General features: G+C 50.3%; 1 protein-coding gene across 1 annotated transcript in view; it reads left to right on the top strand.

Moving 5' to 3' along the window:
* Positions 1 to 15,250, top strand: part of HCRTR1 (hypocretin receptor 1) — a 185,673-nt gene that overhangs the window by 46,695 nt on the left and 123,728 nt on the right. The gene's annotated exons all lie outside the window — the stretch shown is intronic.

Genomic DNA, 15,250 nt, shown 5'->3' with positions numbered 1-15,250 from the left:
ATTAAACCTCTCCCCACTCTGCTTCTTATTCCCTCACCATACCTCCCTTTCTCACCCCTCTCCCCATTAAACCTCTCCCCACTCTGCTTCTTATTCCCTCACCATACCTCCCTTTCTCACCCCTCTCCCCATTAAACCTCTCCCCACTCTGCTTCTTATTTCCTCACCATACCTCCCTTTCTCACCCCTCTCCCCATTAAACCTCTACCCACTCTGCTTATTTCCTCACCATACCTACCTTTCTCACCCCTCTCCCCATTACACCTCTCCCCACTCTGCTGCTTATTTCCTCACCATACCCCCCTTTCTCACCCCTCTCCCCATTAAACCTCTCCCCACTCTGCTTCTTATTCCCTCACCATACCTCCCTTTCTCACCCCTCTCCCCATTAAACCTCTCCCCACTCTGCTTCTTATTTCCTCACCATACCTCCCTTTCTCACCCCTCTCCCCATTAAACCTCTCCCCACTCTGCTTCTTATTCCCTCACCATACCTCCCTTTCTCACCCCTCTCCCCATTAAACCTCTTCCCACTCTGCTTCTTATTCCCTCACCATACCTCCCTTTCTCACCCCTCTCCCCATTAAACCTCTCCCCACTCTGCTTCTTATTCCCTCACCATACCTCCCTTTCTCACCCCTCTCCCCATTAAACCTCTCCCCACTCTGCTTCTTATCCCCTCACCATACCTCCCTGTCTCACCCCTCTCCCCATTAAACCTCTCCCCACTCTGCTTCTTATTCCCTCACCATACCTCCCTTTCTCACCCCTCTCCCCATTAAACCTCTCCCCACTCTGCTTCTTATTTCCTCATCATACCTTCCTTTCTCACCCCTCTCCCCATTAAACCTCTCCCCACTCTGCTTCTTATTTCCTCACCATACTTCCCTTTCTCACCCCTCTCCCCATTAAACCTCTCCCCACTCTGCTTCTTATTCCCTCACCATACCTCCCTTTCTCACCCCTCTCCCCATTAAACCTCTCCCCACTCTGCTTCTTATTCCCTCACCATACCTCCCTTTCTCACCCCTCTCCCCATTAAACCTCTCCCCACTCTGCTTCTTATTCCCTCACCATACCTCCCTTTCTCACCCCTCTCCCCATTAAACCTCTCCCCACTCTGCTTCTTATCCCCTCACCATACCTCCCTGTCTCACCCCTCTCCCCATTAAACCTCTCCCCACTCTGCTTCTTATTCCCTCACCATACCTCCCTGTCTCACCCCTCTCCCCATTAAACCTCTCCCCACTCTGCTTCTTATTCCCTCACCATACCTCCCTTTCTCACCACTCTCCCCATTAAACCTCTCCCCACTCTGCTTCTTATTTCCTCACCATACCTCCCTGTCTCACCCCTCTCCCCATTAAACCTCTCCCCACTCTGCTTCTTATTCCCTCACCATACCTCCCTTTCTCACCACTCTCCCCATTAAACCTCTCCCCACTCTGCTTCTTATTCCCTCGCCATACCTCCCTTTCTCACCCCTCTCCCCATTAAACCTCTCCCCACTCTGCTTCTTATTCCCTCACCATACCTCCCTTTCTCACCCCCCTCCCCATTAAACCTCTCCCCACTCTGCTTCTTATTCCCTCACCATACCTCCCTGTCTCACCCCTCTCCCCATTAAACCTCTCCCCACTCTGCTTCTTATTTCCTCACCATACCTCCCTGTGTCACCCCTCTCCCCATTAAACCTCTCCCCACTCTGCTTCTTATTCCCTCACCATACCTCCCTTTTTCACCACTCTCCCCATTAAACCTCTCCCCACTCTGCTTCTTATTCCCTCACCATACCTCCCTTTCTCACCCCCCTCCCCATTAAACCTCTCCCCACTCTGATTCTTATTCCCTCACCATACCTCCCTTTCTCACCCCCCTCCCCATTAAACCTCTCCCCACTCTGCTTCTTATTCCCTCACCATACCTACCTTTCTCTTAAGTGCTACATATCAGTGGAGAAATGTCTGTCAAATGATTAAGTTCTCAGAAACAGCAAAACCAAAACACATTGATCTGCCCCAGTACAAGTGTGCCAGGCCGGTAACAAAGTAGGCAAAAATGCTGGTAATTCTGGCTCTGGTATTTTTAGCAGACCGGCACACTTCAAGTTTGCCAGTGGGGGCCACGGATTTCCCAACAGGCCTGCTGTGGAGTTCAGGCCCCTACCGGCAAACAAATGCCTGAATAATCGGCACCGTTACTAACGGTGCTAGTCATTCAGTAAATCTAATCCCATAGGACTCCATAGGAATGGGAATTTTCTGTCACTCCAATGCCTGTAATATCCCGGTAATACCAGGATCCAGGATATGGGACGCACGATGGTAAGTCATGGTTGCCGGTATCTCGCCAGAATTACTGGCGGGATAACGGCAAACCCTGTAATGACAGCATCTTTCTAAACAAATTGGTGTTCAGGGACCTGCACCTAGTATGATCGGCCGAAACATGTTGTCTTTCATGCACCTACAAGGGTGCTTATCCTGAGGTTTTTAGCCTTCACTCTCTCCCGCTAGTTGCATTATACAGTGTCTACAAATTGAAAACTATCATTTTTATAGTCAAATTAATCGATAATTGCTCAATATATCCGGTGTAAGTCCAAAGCTGAAATTTCACAATTAGAAACACAAACTGACTACATGTATACTCTAAGATATTAAAGAAAATGTGTGGGGGGGTGTGGCCTGGAGCTCCCGCAATGCGGGCGCTCTCTTAGAGGCCTCTGTGACGGGCCCGCTGCATAAGCGATCTGGTGAAGTCTTATGCTCCAAAATGAGCCCAAAATCATGCCAGAGATGTTGGAAGCCCCGCACCCCATGAGGAGATGAAGATCGGGGCTGGCGGCCCCCGGGAAGCGACATAAAGATCCTGCAATCTCTGCAGCCCCCTCCACCGCCTCCTTTCAAAATGGCGGGCGGTGCGAGCAAAGCCCATGACGACATAACACAGCAGGCTTCCCCAGCCCATGAAGCTTCAGCGGTCCATGCTGGGAACCCCGCCCGCCACCAGGCACACTAGCGGCCCCGTACCCCCAGCTCTGGGCATCCGGCGCAACACACAGCACCTGCAGAAGAAGAGAGCCCTGACCCGGACTGCGACACAACAAAGAAGAGCGGGATCGTAGACCGAAGGGGGCGATCTGGAGCCCCGGGAGGGCGCAGTGAAATGCTGCTGCCCCCCCCCCACCTCAAGCTTAAAAATGTACCTTGCTCCACCGGCGGTGGAAGCCACGAAGAGGCACTGGCAACCTGCTTCCCCCGCACCCGTTTACGAAACGCCGACACACATCCCGGCCGCATCGGCACACCAACGCTCTACCCGCTGCCACTGGAGTGGTGGGGTCTCACCTGGGACTTGGACTGCTGCGGGCGCCCTGGGACTTCAGGCGCCACACGGGGGTGAGGCCCACCAGGCATACTAACGGGCCGGACCCCTTTACTTCTGGGCATCCGGCGCAATGCACAGCGCCCTCAAGAGAGGAGAGCCCTGACCCCGACCACGACGCAGCAGGGAGGAGCGGAACCCGATGGGAGGGCGTAGTGAGGTGCCGCTGCCCCCCCACCCTAAGCTTCAGCAATCCGCCTCGCCTCACCGGCGGTGGAGGCTGTGGGGAGGCGGGGGCGACTCGTGCCCCCCTCATATAACACCGACACACAACCCGGCCTCATCTCCACACCACCGCCCTACCCCCCGCCACTGGCGTGGTGGGGGCTCACCTGGGGCTTGGAGCTGCTGGGGGCGCTCTGGGCCCACAAACGCCACATGGGAGCAAAGCCCTGTACTACCGCAGAATGGACCCACCCAGAGCTCCATTGTCCCAGCGACGATTCTGCACTGGCCCCAACTGCGCATTAACTGACTGTAAGGGAACGTAGGCCCAGCTCTCACAAGGGCCACCCAGCCCCCTCCGGCCTCGCCAGCACCTCGAAAACAGTCACTACAAGGTGGGGACACTATAAGGAACCCTCTCTGCAGCCACCACCCACCTAACATAATCGGGGCACCCGCGCTCTGCCCGGATGTTACAGCATTGAGTGGAGGCTAACTTGTGACTGCTCTGCTCCTCACTATCTCCTCCATTTCCCAGGCCCACTCTCCACTCCCCTCCCCCCTTGAGCCCGTATTGAGAGGTCGGAAACAACACCCTAATCTTACGCCTCCCTGAGAACCCCAGGCCTCCTCCCTCTCTCCTCTACACCTAGCTCTGAGAGCCTTTACACTACGGGAATAACTACCCCCGCAAGAACTAATCAAGGAAGCTGGCCCCGCTCCCTAATAAGTTGCTCATTCTGACTCCAACCAATAGTCTCCCCCACCCGACCTTCCAAAGTGATCACTGGGCTATCTGCCCCACTTCCTTTGTGGCACGATTGCGAAACAATCAAAAGCTGGCAAAAAAATGCAGACATTGCCACAATGCTTACGTCATCTGACAAGGGAAAGAAGCACGACCATTCTAAGCTTACCCCACAGAAATCCCAAGAGGAGAGAGAAGCCCTCGCCACCAAAGAGGACATACAGGCCTTTATGGCCGATATGAAATCGGAATTTAGATCTTGCATGACAGAGCTCACTACCAAGCTGGAACAAACCGATCAAAGAGTGACTGTGATGGAACAGAGGCTAGGGGAGGTGGACGACCGCTCCCTGGATCATGCTATCACACTGGGGGAGGTCCAACACTCGATTAGATCCCTGCAAGACAGGTGCAAAATCCTCGAGTTCAAACAAGAGGATCTTGAAAATAGGGCCCGGCGCAACAACCTCCGGATTTGGGGGATTCCAACCTCTGTCCCGGATAAAAACCTGGCGGAATATGTGGGGGACTTCTTCCAATCCCTTCTCCCATTATTGGACAAATCCCAACTCCTCTTGGATCGCACTCACAGACTGCGCCCTCATCGGGGTGTCGATTCAGACCCCCCCGCCCCCCAACGTCATAACTAGAGTTCATTTCTACACCACAAGGGAGGCCATTTCAGCAATCAGCCGCTCCCATGAAGAGCTCTCCTTCCAGGGTTGGCCCCTCCAGATTTATCAGGACCTCTCATTGCTTACACTTCAGAAGAGGAGATCTCTTCAGCCTCTGACCCTCCTCTTGCAGGAACATGAAATCCGATACAGATGCCCTGCAGTTCTCATACAATGGCACCCTGCGCAAAATCAGCCATCTCATAGATGCTAATAAAATCATGCATCCATCTTCGCCCGAGGAATCTACTTCGCCAAGCCCCAAGGATACCCATGGTGTGAGAGTTGCCTTCCCTCCAAAACCCAGACGATCCTCCTGGTCTAAGGTGCCAAGAAGCAACAGCAGAAGGTAAGCTGGTACTGGACTGCAACCAGCGGCTTTATCTATGTGTCCCTGTGGACACCCCCAGCCCAAGTTCGAAGAAACTTCACCGACCCAGACCCAAGCCAAGAACGTTCATAATCAACACAACGGGCCCCACTCATGGCCCATGCCATTTTCCAAGGTACATACCACCTACGAGTCCTTGGAATCCCAGACTAATTTCTCACATGGCCCGGTTGGCCAGGGGAACGGCCATACCCACAATATCGCCCCCCCCCCACCAGTTAAAGTTACACCCCCCTGTTGGGGGCTTGTTTCAAAAGCCCAAGAGCAGAGTGACACATCCATAGCCTTTCCTCAAGATGGCGGTTAACTCACTCCCCTCTGCCCACCCTCCCCAGATGCAGCAACAAGGGGGGAACTAGCCCAGGAGCATCAGACCTTGCAATTTCTTATGCTCAATGCCAACGGATTAAACTCCCCCACCAAACGGAAGTCGATACCAAAAAAGCTGCAAGATGAAGATGCAGCGGTGACCCTGCTTCAGGAATCTCACCTACTGCCTGCAGACTTCGGGCGCCTCCGCCCCCAACTCTACGCGCTTCAGCTTTTCGCCACAAAGGCTCTAAAAAGGGTGGCAGGGCGATTCTTTTCAGGAGAGGTTTGAACCCCCAGGTCCTGGAATAAAAACGTGCCCAGAGGGCTGGTTTGTGGCTGTCAAATTCCTACTGCTGGGAGACCTTTACACTTTTGTATCAATATACGCCCCTAATTACGGGCAAGCAGGCTTCTACGACTCGTTGGGTTCCTCCCTTGTCCCCTTCATAGAGGGCCAAGTTATAGTAGGGGGAGACTTTAACGGAGTACCAGACCCCACTAAAGACAAATCTCATCCCTCCACCCCCGGAGACTTCACTCAGGCACTTAGCCTGCTGCGCCTGTTTAGATCCCTGGAAGTAGTGGACTTGTGACGAGTACTTCACCCCGCTGAAAAAGACTACTCCTTCTACTCTTATGTGCATCAAACTTTTATAAGGATCGATCTCCTCTTGACGTCCCCCCAGATGTTTGCCTACACCAACGAAGTGTCCATCGGACCAGGGATTCTGTCTGACCACGCCCCGGTAATCCTTGAGATTCGGGCACATGAACCTAAGCCCAATGCGCCATGCAGATGGACCCTCTATGATCCGATCCTCAACGAAATGCCAGTATGGGACAAGATCGTCACTGCAATCACAAACTTAAACTTAAACTGGCTAACACTTGGGACGCCCTGAAAGCGCTGATCAGAGGGGAGTTGATAGCACAAGGAGTAGCATTCCATCGAAACAGGCGACAGGCCTGTCTGGCCCTTGAAGAGGAACTTAAAACAGCGGAAGAAGCCCACAAAGAAAAAGGCTGGTCCCCCAAAATACAGCAAACCATCTGTATTGCCAGAAAGAAACTATAGGCCCACTACACCGAACGCACAGACCAAAGCTAAAACAATTCTGTGAAGAACAACAAGGCGAACAAGCTGCTGGTGGCCAAACTAGCTAAGACAAAACGCAGCAGCACTATTATAGGGCTCTGAGATACACACTGAGTAATACAATACATGGAATCGAAAAAACAACAGCTAGCGGCAGACCGCATGGTTCAGGTCATGACGGCGCCACCGTGAGACCAGACTAAGCAAAGAAAATATCTGCAAGAAGCGGCCCTTCCTCAGCTACATGATTCGGCCAGGGAAAACCTAGAAGCACCGATCACAGGTGAGGAGGTTGAGGAAGCTATTAAATCCCTTAAATCCCGGGCCCTGGGCCTGGACGGATTTTCCCCCAGGTTCTATAAAATCTTCAAACCCCAACTGCCCCCCCCCCCCGCCCTGGTAACGCTTTTCAACTCCTTTAGGGAAACAGGCACAGTGACTCCTTCAATGCAGGAATCAACCACAGTTCTCCTTCCCACACCAGGGAAAGACCCAAGAGATCCGGCCTCCTATAGGCAAATAGCCCTGCTGAACATTGACGCTAACCTGTATACCTATAGGCAAATAGCCCTGCTGAACATTGACGCTAACCTGTATACCAAAATCCTCGCTAACCGCCTGGCACGCATATTACCCAAGGTAATCCACTCTGACCAAGCAGGCTTTATTATGAACAGATCGGCCGGAGACAATATCCGCAGAACCCTGGATCTGGTGGACCTCGCCTCTAGGGGCTCTAAGTGATGCTATCAAGGCATTTGACAGGGTGGACTGGTCTTTCATGAGCCTCACCCTGGAAGCCTTTGGGATTGGCCCGACGTTCTGAGCGATGGTCCTGGCCAATTTCAAATCACCTAAAACCTTCCGAAGAATCAATGGCTCGCTTTGCGCCCCAATTCCCCTGACCAGCGGTACCAGACAAGGTTGCCCGTTGTCCCCACTGCTATTTGCACTCATCATGGAGCCCTTCGGCCAGAAAATCAGACTGAATGACCATATCAAGGGTCCTCAGGTTGGCCCATCCCAACATAAAATTGCCCTATACGCAGATGACGTGCTACTCACAATCTCGGAGGCCCGCTCTTCACTAAAACACGCCTTGGTTGAAATAACTAGCTACGGGGAGGTCACTGGCTTTTCTATTAACTTCAATAAATCGGTGGCCCTTGGGGTGGGCCGATCCTCAGGGGAGTGGGAGACATTGATCAAGATGTGCCCGATCACATGGAAAACAAGGGCGATTCCCTACCTGGGGGTGTACATACCCACGAACCCGAAAGACACATATCAAACCAACTTCCCCCGGCTTTTTAAAGAACTGGAAGGTGACTTGAAACGCTGGGAGACCCAGGAAATCTCCCTGATGGGATGCATAACGGCCTATAAAATGAACTTACTCCCAAGGTTTCTTTACGCCTGCTCCTCCCTCCCTGTTGCAATCCCTGCCCCCGCCCTACGCGACCTACAGAGGAAAATGCTCCAATTCATCTGGACAGGAAAGAAGGCCAGGATCCCCTCAAAAACAATGTTAGGCAATGCAAGATTGGGCGGACTGGGGGTCCCCGACTGCGATCGTACAGGGTGGCAGGGCAACTAGCACACATCCGTGCCTGGCAAATATCCACAGACCCCCCCAGATGGGTAGAATTGGAACAATCACGGCTACCGCCCCCCCTGCGGTTCCTTCCACACATACCACCCTCCCTCAGGGATTGCTGGGAAGAACTCCAGCTGGCGACCAAGCACACCTTGAACTCCTGGGACTGGGCACTGAAACATAAGGGAATCCCGTGGGGCCTGAGCCCCCTATCGCCAATCTTCCATAATCCAACCTTCTCGCCTGGAACGAACCCCCGGAACTTCCAGAACTGGATTGCGGGAGGCCTTGAGACCCTAGATCAGCTATATGCGGGAAACCTTCCCTGCACGTCCGCACAATGCAAGGAGAAATTCCAACTCCAGGAAAGGGACAGATTCACATACATTCAGCTTCAGCATTGGTGTTCACACCCACAAACCCTCCAAGCAGCCACACGCCCTCTCACCCCCCTCGAGCTAACTCTTAAGGACCTCCCAATTCGGGGCAGGATCTCTTCTCTATACAGGCGATTTCTGGGAGACTTTCTCATCTCAAAAACCCGATGCATGGCCCAGTGGGAGGCGGACTTGGGACACCCGATTGAGGACCAAACTTGGGTGGACATTTGGACCCGAGCACATACATCTTCCACCTGTGTTAGCAACAGAGAGTGCGCACACAAAGTGCTGCTGCGCTGGTATTATTCCCCTCTCAGACTCCATCAAATGAACCATTCTCTCGATCACACATGCTGGAAGGGGTGTGGCAGGCCGGGCTACTTTTTTCGCATGTGGTGGGCATGTCCAAAAATTCAACAATTCTGGAAGTCATGCTTAACCACCATTGAACAGATCACTCAAACCGCCCTCCAAGTGGAGTCTGGACCCATCCTTCTGGGGGTCCCGGTCCCCGAGGCCTACCGGCGCTCCGGAACTCGAGCCAAACTGCTAACTCAATGCCTCCTGGCCAGGAAAGTAGTAATAGCACGTTCCTGGAAGGCCCCTGAGGGCCTCTTCATGTCCCAGTGGTGGAGGAAAATATGTGACATCCTGATCGCGGAGAAGGTAACAGCGGCAAAGGCTCGGGTCCTCCATCGGTTTCAGAACACCTGGGCCCCAATATTGGAATATGATCTAAAATTCCCAGCACTGACTTATAAGCCTACCAACATCCGGTGGACCATGGGAGACAGGGACGCTTCCTAAGGGGGACACACGACGGAATAGAGACAGTGCACAAACTACTGAGAGACATTTCTAACCGTGGGCTGCAGGGGAGGGGATGGTTGGGGGTTCGGAGGGAATTTTTACTGCTTTAGGACTTGTGTACAAAGCCAGCTTATTTTGTATTGTTGACACTCTGCCTTGGTTTAAAAAAAACATATTTAAAAAAAATGTCTCTATAGTGGGTTAACAACTGTGGCCAATCTACAGTCAGATGTGCTCTTCTAAATATCAGCAAAGTTACTCTGATATCATGTAATCAGAGTATATATCAGAATTAGATTGTCTTTTGTCTGAGTAGGCCCATGTACTCACTATGATATACACGTAGGCACAGAGACTGCCAAGCTTCACATGGTCCTAACTGCTGATCCTGACAGTGCTGCCACATGCAGTCAGCTGGTTTAGCAAGGGCATGGGGTGCCAGTGGAGCAGGATGAGCGTGTCTGGAGGATGTGAACCAGAGGCTGGACTGTAGGGATTTGCAGTAACTGATTCATTCCGTTGCCTCAAGAACACAGCTGAGGTGGGTCTTTCAGTCAATGGACGAGACAATTCCTACAGAAGAGGTTCCTGAGAAGCTGTTAAGAGGGAGAGAGGCTTATCAAGGGCAGACTAGGAAAGTCAAGAAACATTTGATGCACCTCCGTGCCATGCAAGCAAAAGAAGACACTCGTCAATTCCTCTGGATCGGTTCAAGGCATAAAAAGACAACAAGCATGCGGCTACAGTCACTATCATTGGGGAGACATTTTTAAAAACATATACCTAAAAGAGCATTAGAGGTCCTAGAGCCGACACTCCAACTCAGGAATGCCAGACTTAGATCTAGACTGCCTCGTGTACCATGTGCTCAGCGTCACCTTACCACCAGCTCACAGCTATCACGCAGACGATAACCAACCACCCCGTGACTCCCCTTATCGAAGAACTAAAGGGAGCCCTCATCAATGCCCGATCCCTCACGGCTCACGCCCTTGATATCAATGACCTCATCACTGTCCAAAACCTTGACTTCATTGCCATCACTGAAACATGGTTGCACGCACCCTCAGGCCCCCTTCTTGCCCTTGCTATCCCTGACGGCTACTCCATCCTCAGAAATGGCCGCCAGTCCAACCTATCCAAAGGGGGCGGAGTCACATTCATACTATCACCATGAGAATTATCCCCAACACCCAATTTAGCTCGGCTAAATCATTATCAGTGAAACTATCCCTCTCACCTACCAACACAGCAACATGACACCTCATATACAGACCACCAGGACCACTCGCTTCCTTCACAGATGATACCACTTCCATCCTGACCAACAACACTAAGCCCAACTCACAGGTGCTACTACTGGGTGACATCAACCTCGGCCTATCCGACCCAAAGGATCCGATGGCCACTGAGGTAGCCAGCATCATCACTAACCTAGGTTTCCAGCAACGTATTCTTGAACCCACCCACAACAAGGGCAGAACGCTCGACTGGATTGTAGATCTCAACTGCAACACAGCGATAAATTCTAATTGCGCCTGTGCCTGGTCTGACCAATATATCATTATCTTTAACTTACCAGCCATCAATCCTCACCCTAAACCCACCATAGCCCCAGCCATTCCCACCAGGAACAAAAAAAACATTACCAGGGACAAACAACTCCCACTCATCCTACCCATTCTGAACAACTGTGCCTCCCAGCACAATGACCCGACCGTCTTAGTGGACACCTACAACCAAATACTGCTCAAAGCCATTTACACCGTAGCACCGCTCAAAGTTCAGAAATCCAAACAACAAGCCCACCTGAACTCGTGGTTTACCCCACAACTTAGAGTTCTGCTCAAAGAAAAGCGCAAGGCTGAAGCACTTTGTAAAAGTCTCCCTTGCAAGGCCAACAAAGACTTCCTTCTCATCACATCCCTCAATTACAAGGAAGCAATCCTACAAGCTAAAAAAGAGACTTACAACCAGCGTATATCGCAAGCTGAATCAAACACGAAGGAGCTATTTAATATTCTCAAAGGATTAGAATCCCCATCACCCGCCCTGGATACTGGCAGAAGACAGCACGTGGTGCAACAATATCCAAAATGCTCTCCTTACCAAAATCACCACCTTACAATACAAAATCAATGCCAAACAAAACTCCCTTCTGACAACCTCCCTAACTAAATTCCCTGCGCCCAATAAGGACACCTCCCTACCCCACACCCGATTTAGTTTCGTACCTCTCACCATCCCGGAGGTCGAAAAAATCATCAATAACCTAAAACCGTGCAATTGCCAAGGTGATCCCTGCCCTGCTCCGATCATCAAGGAATCGGCACATGACCTCGCCCCCTTTATAATCACTTTCATCAATTCCTCCGTTCAATCCGGAATTGTTCCCAACAATCTGAAGGACGCATGGGTTATCCCCCTGCTAAAAAAAATGACGCTAGACCCAGAGATTCCCTCCAACTATAGACCCATCACCACAGTCCCGTTCCTTCTAAAAAATGTAGATAGAGCAGCCTACCTACAGATACAGAACTATCTAGAAACTAATAATCTCCTCGGTTCAAGACAATCCGGTTTTAGACCTAAGCACGGGACAGAAACGGCCATCCTAGATCTTAAAACCCAAATTGAGGACCTAAAAGACAACGGCAAATTGGCACTCCTACTTCTTCTGGACCTCTCGGCAGCTTTCGATCCGGTCAATCACTAAATCCTCTGCCAGTATTTGAAGTCAGCTGCCCACTTTTCCGATAATGCCACTAATTGGATTAGCTCCTTCCTTGACAATAGATACATGAGAGTTTTCTCACCTACCTCTCCGGCGGACCCTACCCCAGTCCCTTGTGGAGTCCCACAAGAGTCTTGTGTATCTCCCACACTCTACAATGTATTCACCAAACCTCTATTTGACGTGCTTGACTATCTGGGTGTCACCTACACTAATTACGCTGATGACACCCAGATACTCATCCCTATCACTGGTGACTACATTGTAGATTCCAAAGCACTGAATGACATCTACCAAGTCATTCAAGCTTGGATGGCCCAACATGAGCTCTGTCTTAATGACGACAAGACAGAGCTCCTCATCCTGGGCACTCAACAAAGACTCAATAAACTGAACCCTTTGTTCAGCTCTTTTAATATCGATGGTAATTCCATCAAAGTATCCAAAGATACCAAAATCTTGGGAATCTACCTGCACTTTACACTCTCCTTAAACAGGCAGGTGAACGCTGGTGTCGCTGCTTCAGCCTACACATGCAAGCTGATCACAGCCTGACGCCCTTTCCTTTCCACCCAAAACTGTATCACCGTTGCCAGGACATTAGTTATGTCCAAACTTAATTATTGCAACACACTTTATCAAGGCACTAACCAACGCAAGCTCAACAAACTCCAGATCACCCAAAACAACGCTATTAGAGCGGCCCTCAACATTCCTAGATCTGCACACATTTCTGAAACTAGGAAGAGCCTACATTGGCTTTCAGTCGTCCAAAGGATATCACTGAAATCCCTGTCCCTTACTTACAAATGCATAAACAACCAGGCCCCCATCTACCTAGCCTCGTGATTCGCTCAGCATACTCCAAATCGGTCACTTAGATCCGCCCAAGCACATTGCCTCACGATCCCCAGATACAAGCTTCAGACAGCCGGAGGTGGTAGCATCCCAGTTTTGGCAGCGAAACTCTGGAACACACTGCCTCTTACCATTAGAACCTTACCCTCACTTAACATATTCAAACATAAAGCAAAGCTCTGGTTAGCTACTGCATCTGACCACCTGTCTCCACAGGCCATTTGATTGCTGCCACCTCAGTATGCCTTACTTTTATCTCCAGCCAACTTGCACTATTCTTCTATTCTATTGCCTCTGCTCTTGCAAATGACTGACTGTTACTATTAACCTTATCCTCGCCATTCATTTATGTACCACCTGAAAATATGCTTCATTGTAACTGTAACCATGCCACTCATTTATGTACTGTTTGAAGATATGCGCCCTGTTTCCCTCGGGCCTGGCGCTATACAAATAAAATAAATACAAATACAAATAAAAATACAAACTCTATCCTTCCCGGCTAGACCCGTAAAGGCAGGGAATTTGCCTGGATTTGCAAGTTTCATCCATCTTGTGTTCATGGGTAACCCATGTTCACTCCATGTTCAGAGTTATGTTTGACGGCTGAGAAGCACATCTGGCAAGGTGGGAGATAGACCAATGATTGAGCCAGAATGGCCCAGATTTTCCAGAGGATCCTACCATTCTCTGCTCCTTATGTTATTCCAATGCTAGAAGAGGCAACCGACTATTCCCACCCAGTTCTGACCCTCCATGGTATCACCTAAACTAGTGACTACTTACATATCCTGTCACTTGAGATCTACAAAATGAAAGTAACCATGTCCTTTAATAGTCTCATCCTGAGATCATCTATGCAATGGCTTCCATAGCCCTTTAATCCTTCACTTTGAGACCATCGATATCAAAGTTCCTGTATCTTATTAATCTGATACCCTAAGGGCTTCTAACAAGGTTCCAGGATCCTATCAATCTGTCATGCTGAGACCTACTAACCAAGAATCCTTTCAATTGCTTACCCTGAGAATTCCTATAGCGCCTGGTATTATTAATCGATTACCCTGAGTCCTACTAAACATGATTCCTGCACCCCATTAATCAGTTACTCTGACATTTCCTAAAAAGATTCCTCTGTCCTTTTGATACCTTACCCTGAAATATTCTACAGCAAAGCACCTGATCCTATCAATACATTACCCCAAGACCTTCTAACTTGGATTCCAGGACCCTCTTTATCAGTTACCCTGAGACCTTCAACAGTCAAGAACTATAATATAAACCTGTATGTGGTTAGGCCCACTCAATCCCACTCCCACGGAGTCCACCTCCCCTCCTTATTCCTGTTTTCTCGTACACCGACTTATGAATATCTCACCCTTCGACCTCTCTGGTATCTACATATCATGGCTTCTCCTCCCTGGGACCTTCTGCAGCAGCAAGACGTCCACGATCCTCAACCCGTGTATGTCTCACAACAAAAACTCCACATTCCTTCTATCGTCCTTCTCAGTGATGTCTCCAACAAAATACACCTCCTGAAATCTTGCACACCAGCCCTTATCCATTCCATTATCCCTTCTCCTTGAAATTGCCCACATCAAGATGTCTGTCTCTCCCTGGAGGCTTCCATGCCATCAGAACACTGGTATATCCTATGCCTAAATCTCTCCTCTTTATTTCCCCAAGTGCCCCCACACCAGGCCTTCCAGACCCTGACCATTTTCATTTGATTGTTTAAAGCAGAGATCTAGCTTGAGAGTAGCGGAGCACTGTAGAGGATGTAAGTAGTTGCATTTGGCCTGGGGTCTTTTAACACTAGCGCAGAGTTACGCTGTGTGCATCAGTCTGTGCATCTATTGGGATTAGTCCTTGGTCAGATATTGTTGAAAAAGCCACGTTTTGAAAGATTTGTGAAATTGGGGGACATTCAGAGGCAATACTGGGATTGAGTGCCAGAGGGATGGCGCATGACAAGAGAAGGATTATTCGCTGATCCTTTTTATGGATGAGTTGTGGTTCGAGCCATTTGCCTCATGAGATCTAGCACCCCATGGCCTTATAATCTCTTCACACAAACATCCTTGACTGTTTCTCT

This window comes from Ambystoma mexicanum, chromosome 11 (genome assembly GCF_040938575.1).
Source record: "Ambystoma mexicanum isolate Mex_15411 chromosome 11, UKY_AmexF1_1, whole genome shotgun sequence".
NCBI lineage: Eukaryota > Metazoa > Chordata > Amphibia > Caudata > Ambystomatidae > Ambystoma > Ambystoma mexicanum.
Note: the sequence above shows the minus strand (reverse complement) of the source record. Positions and strands in the feature narration are given on the sequence as shown.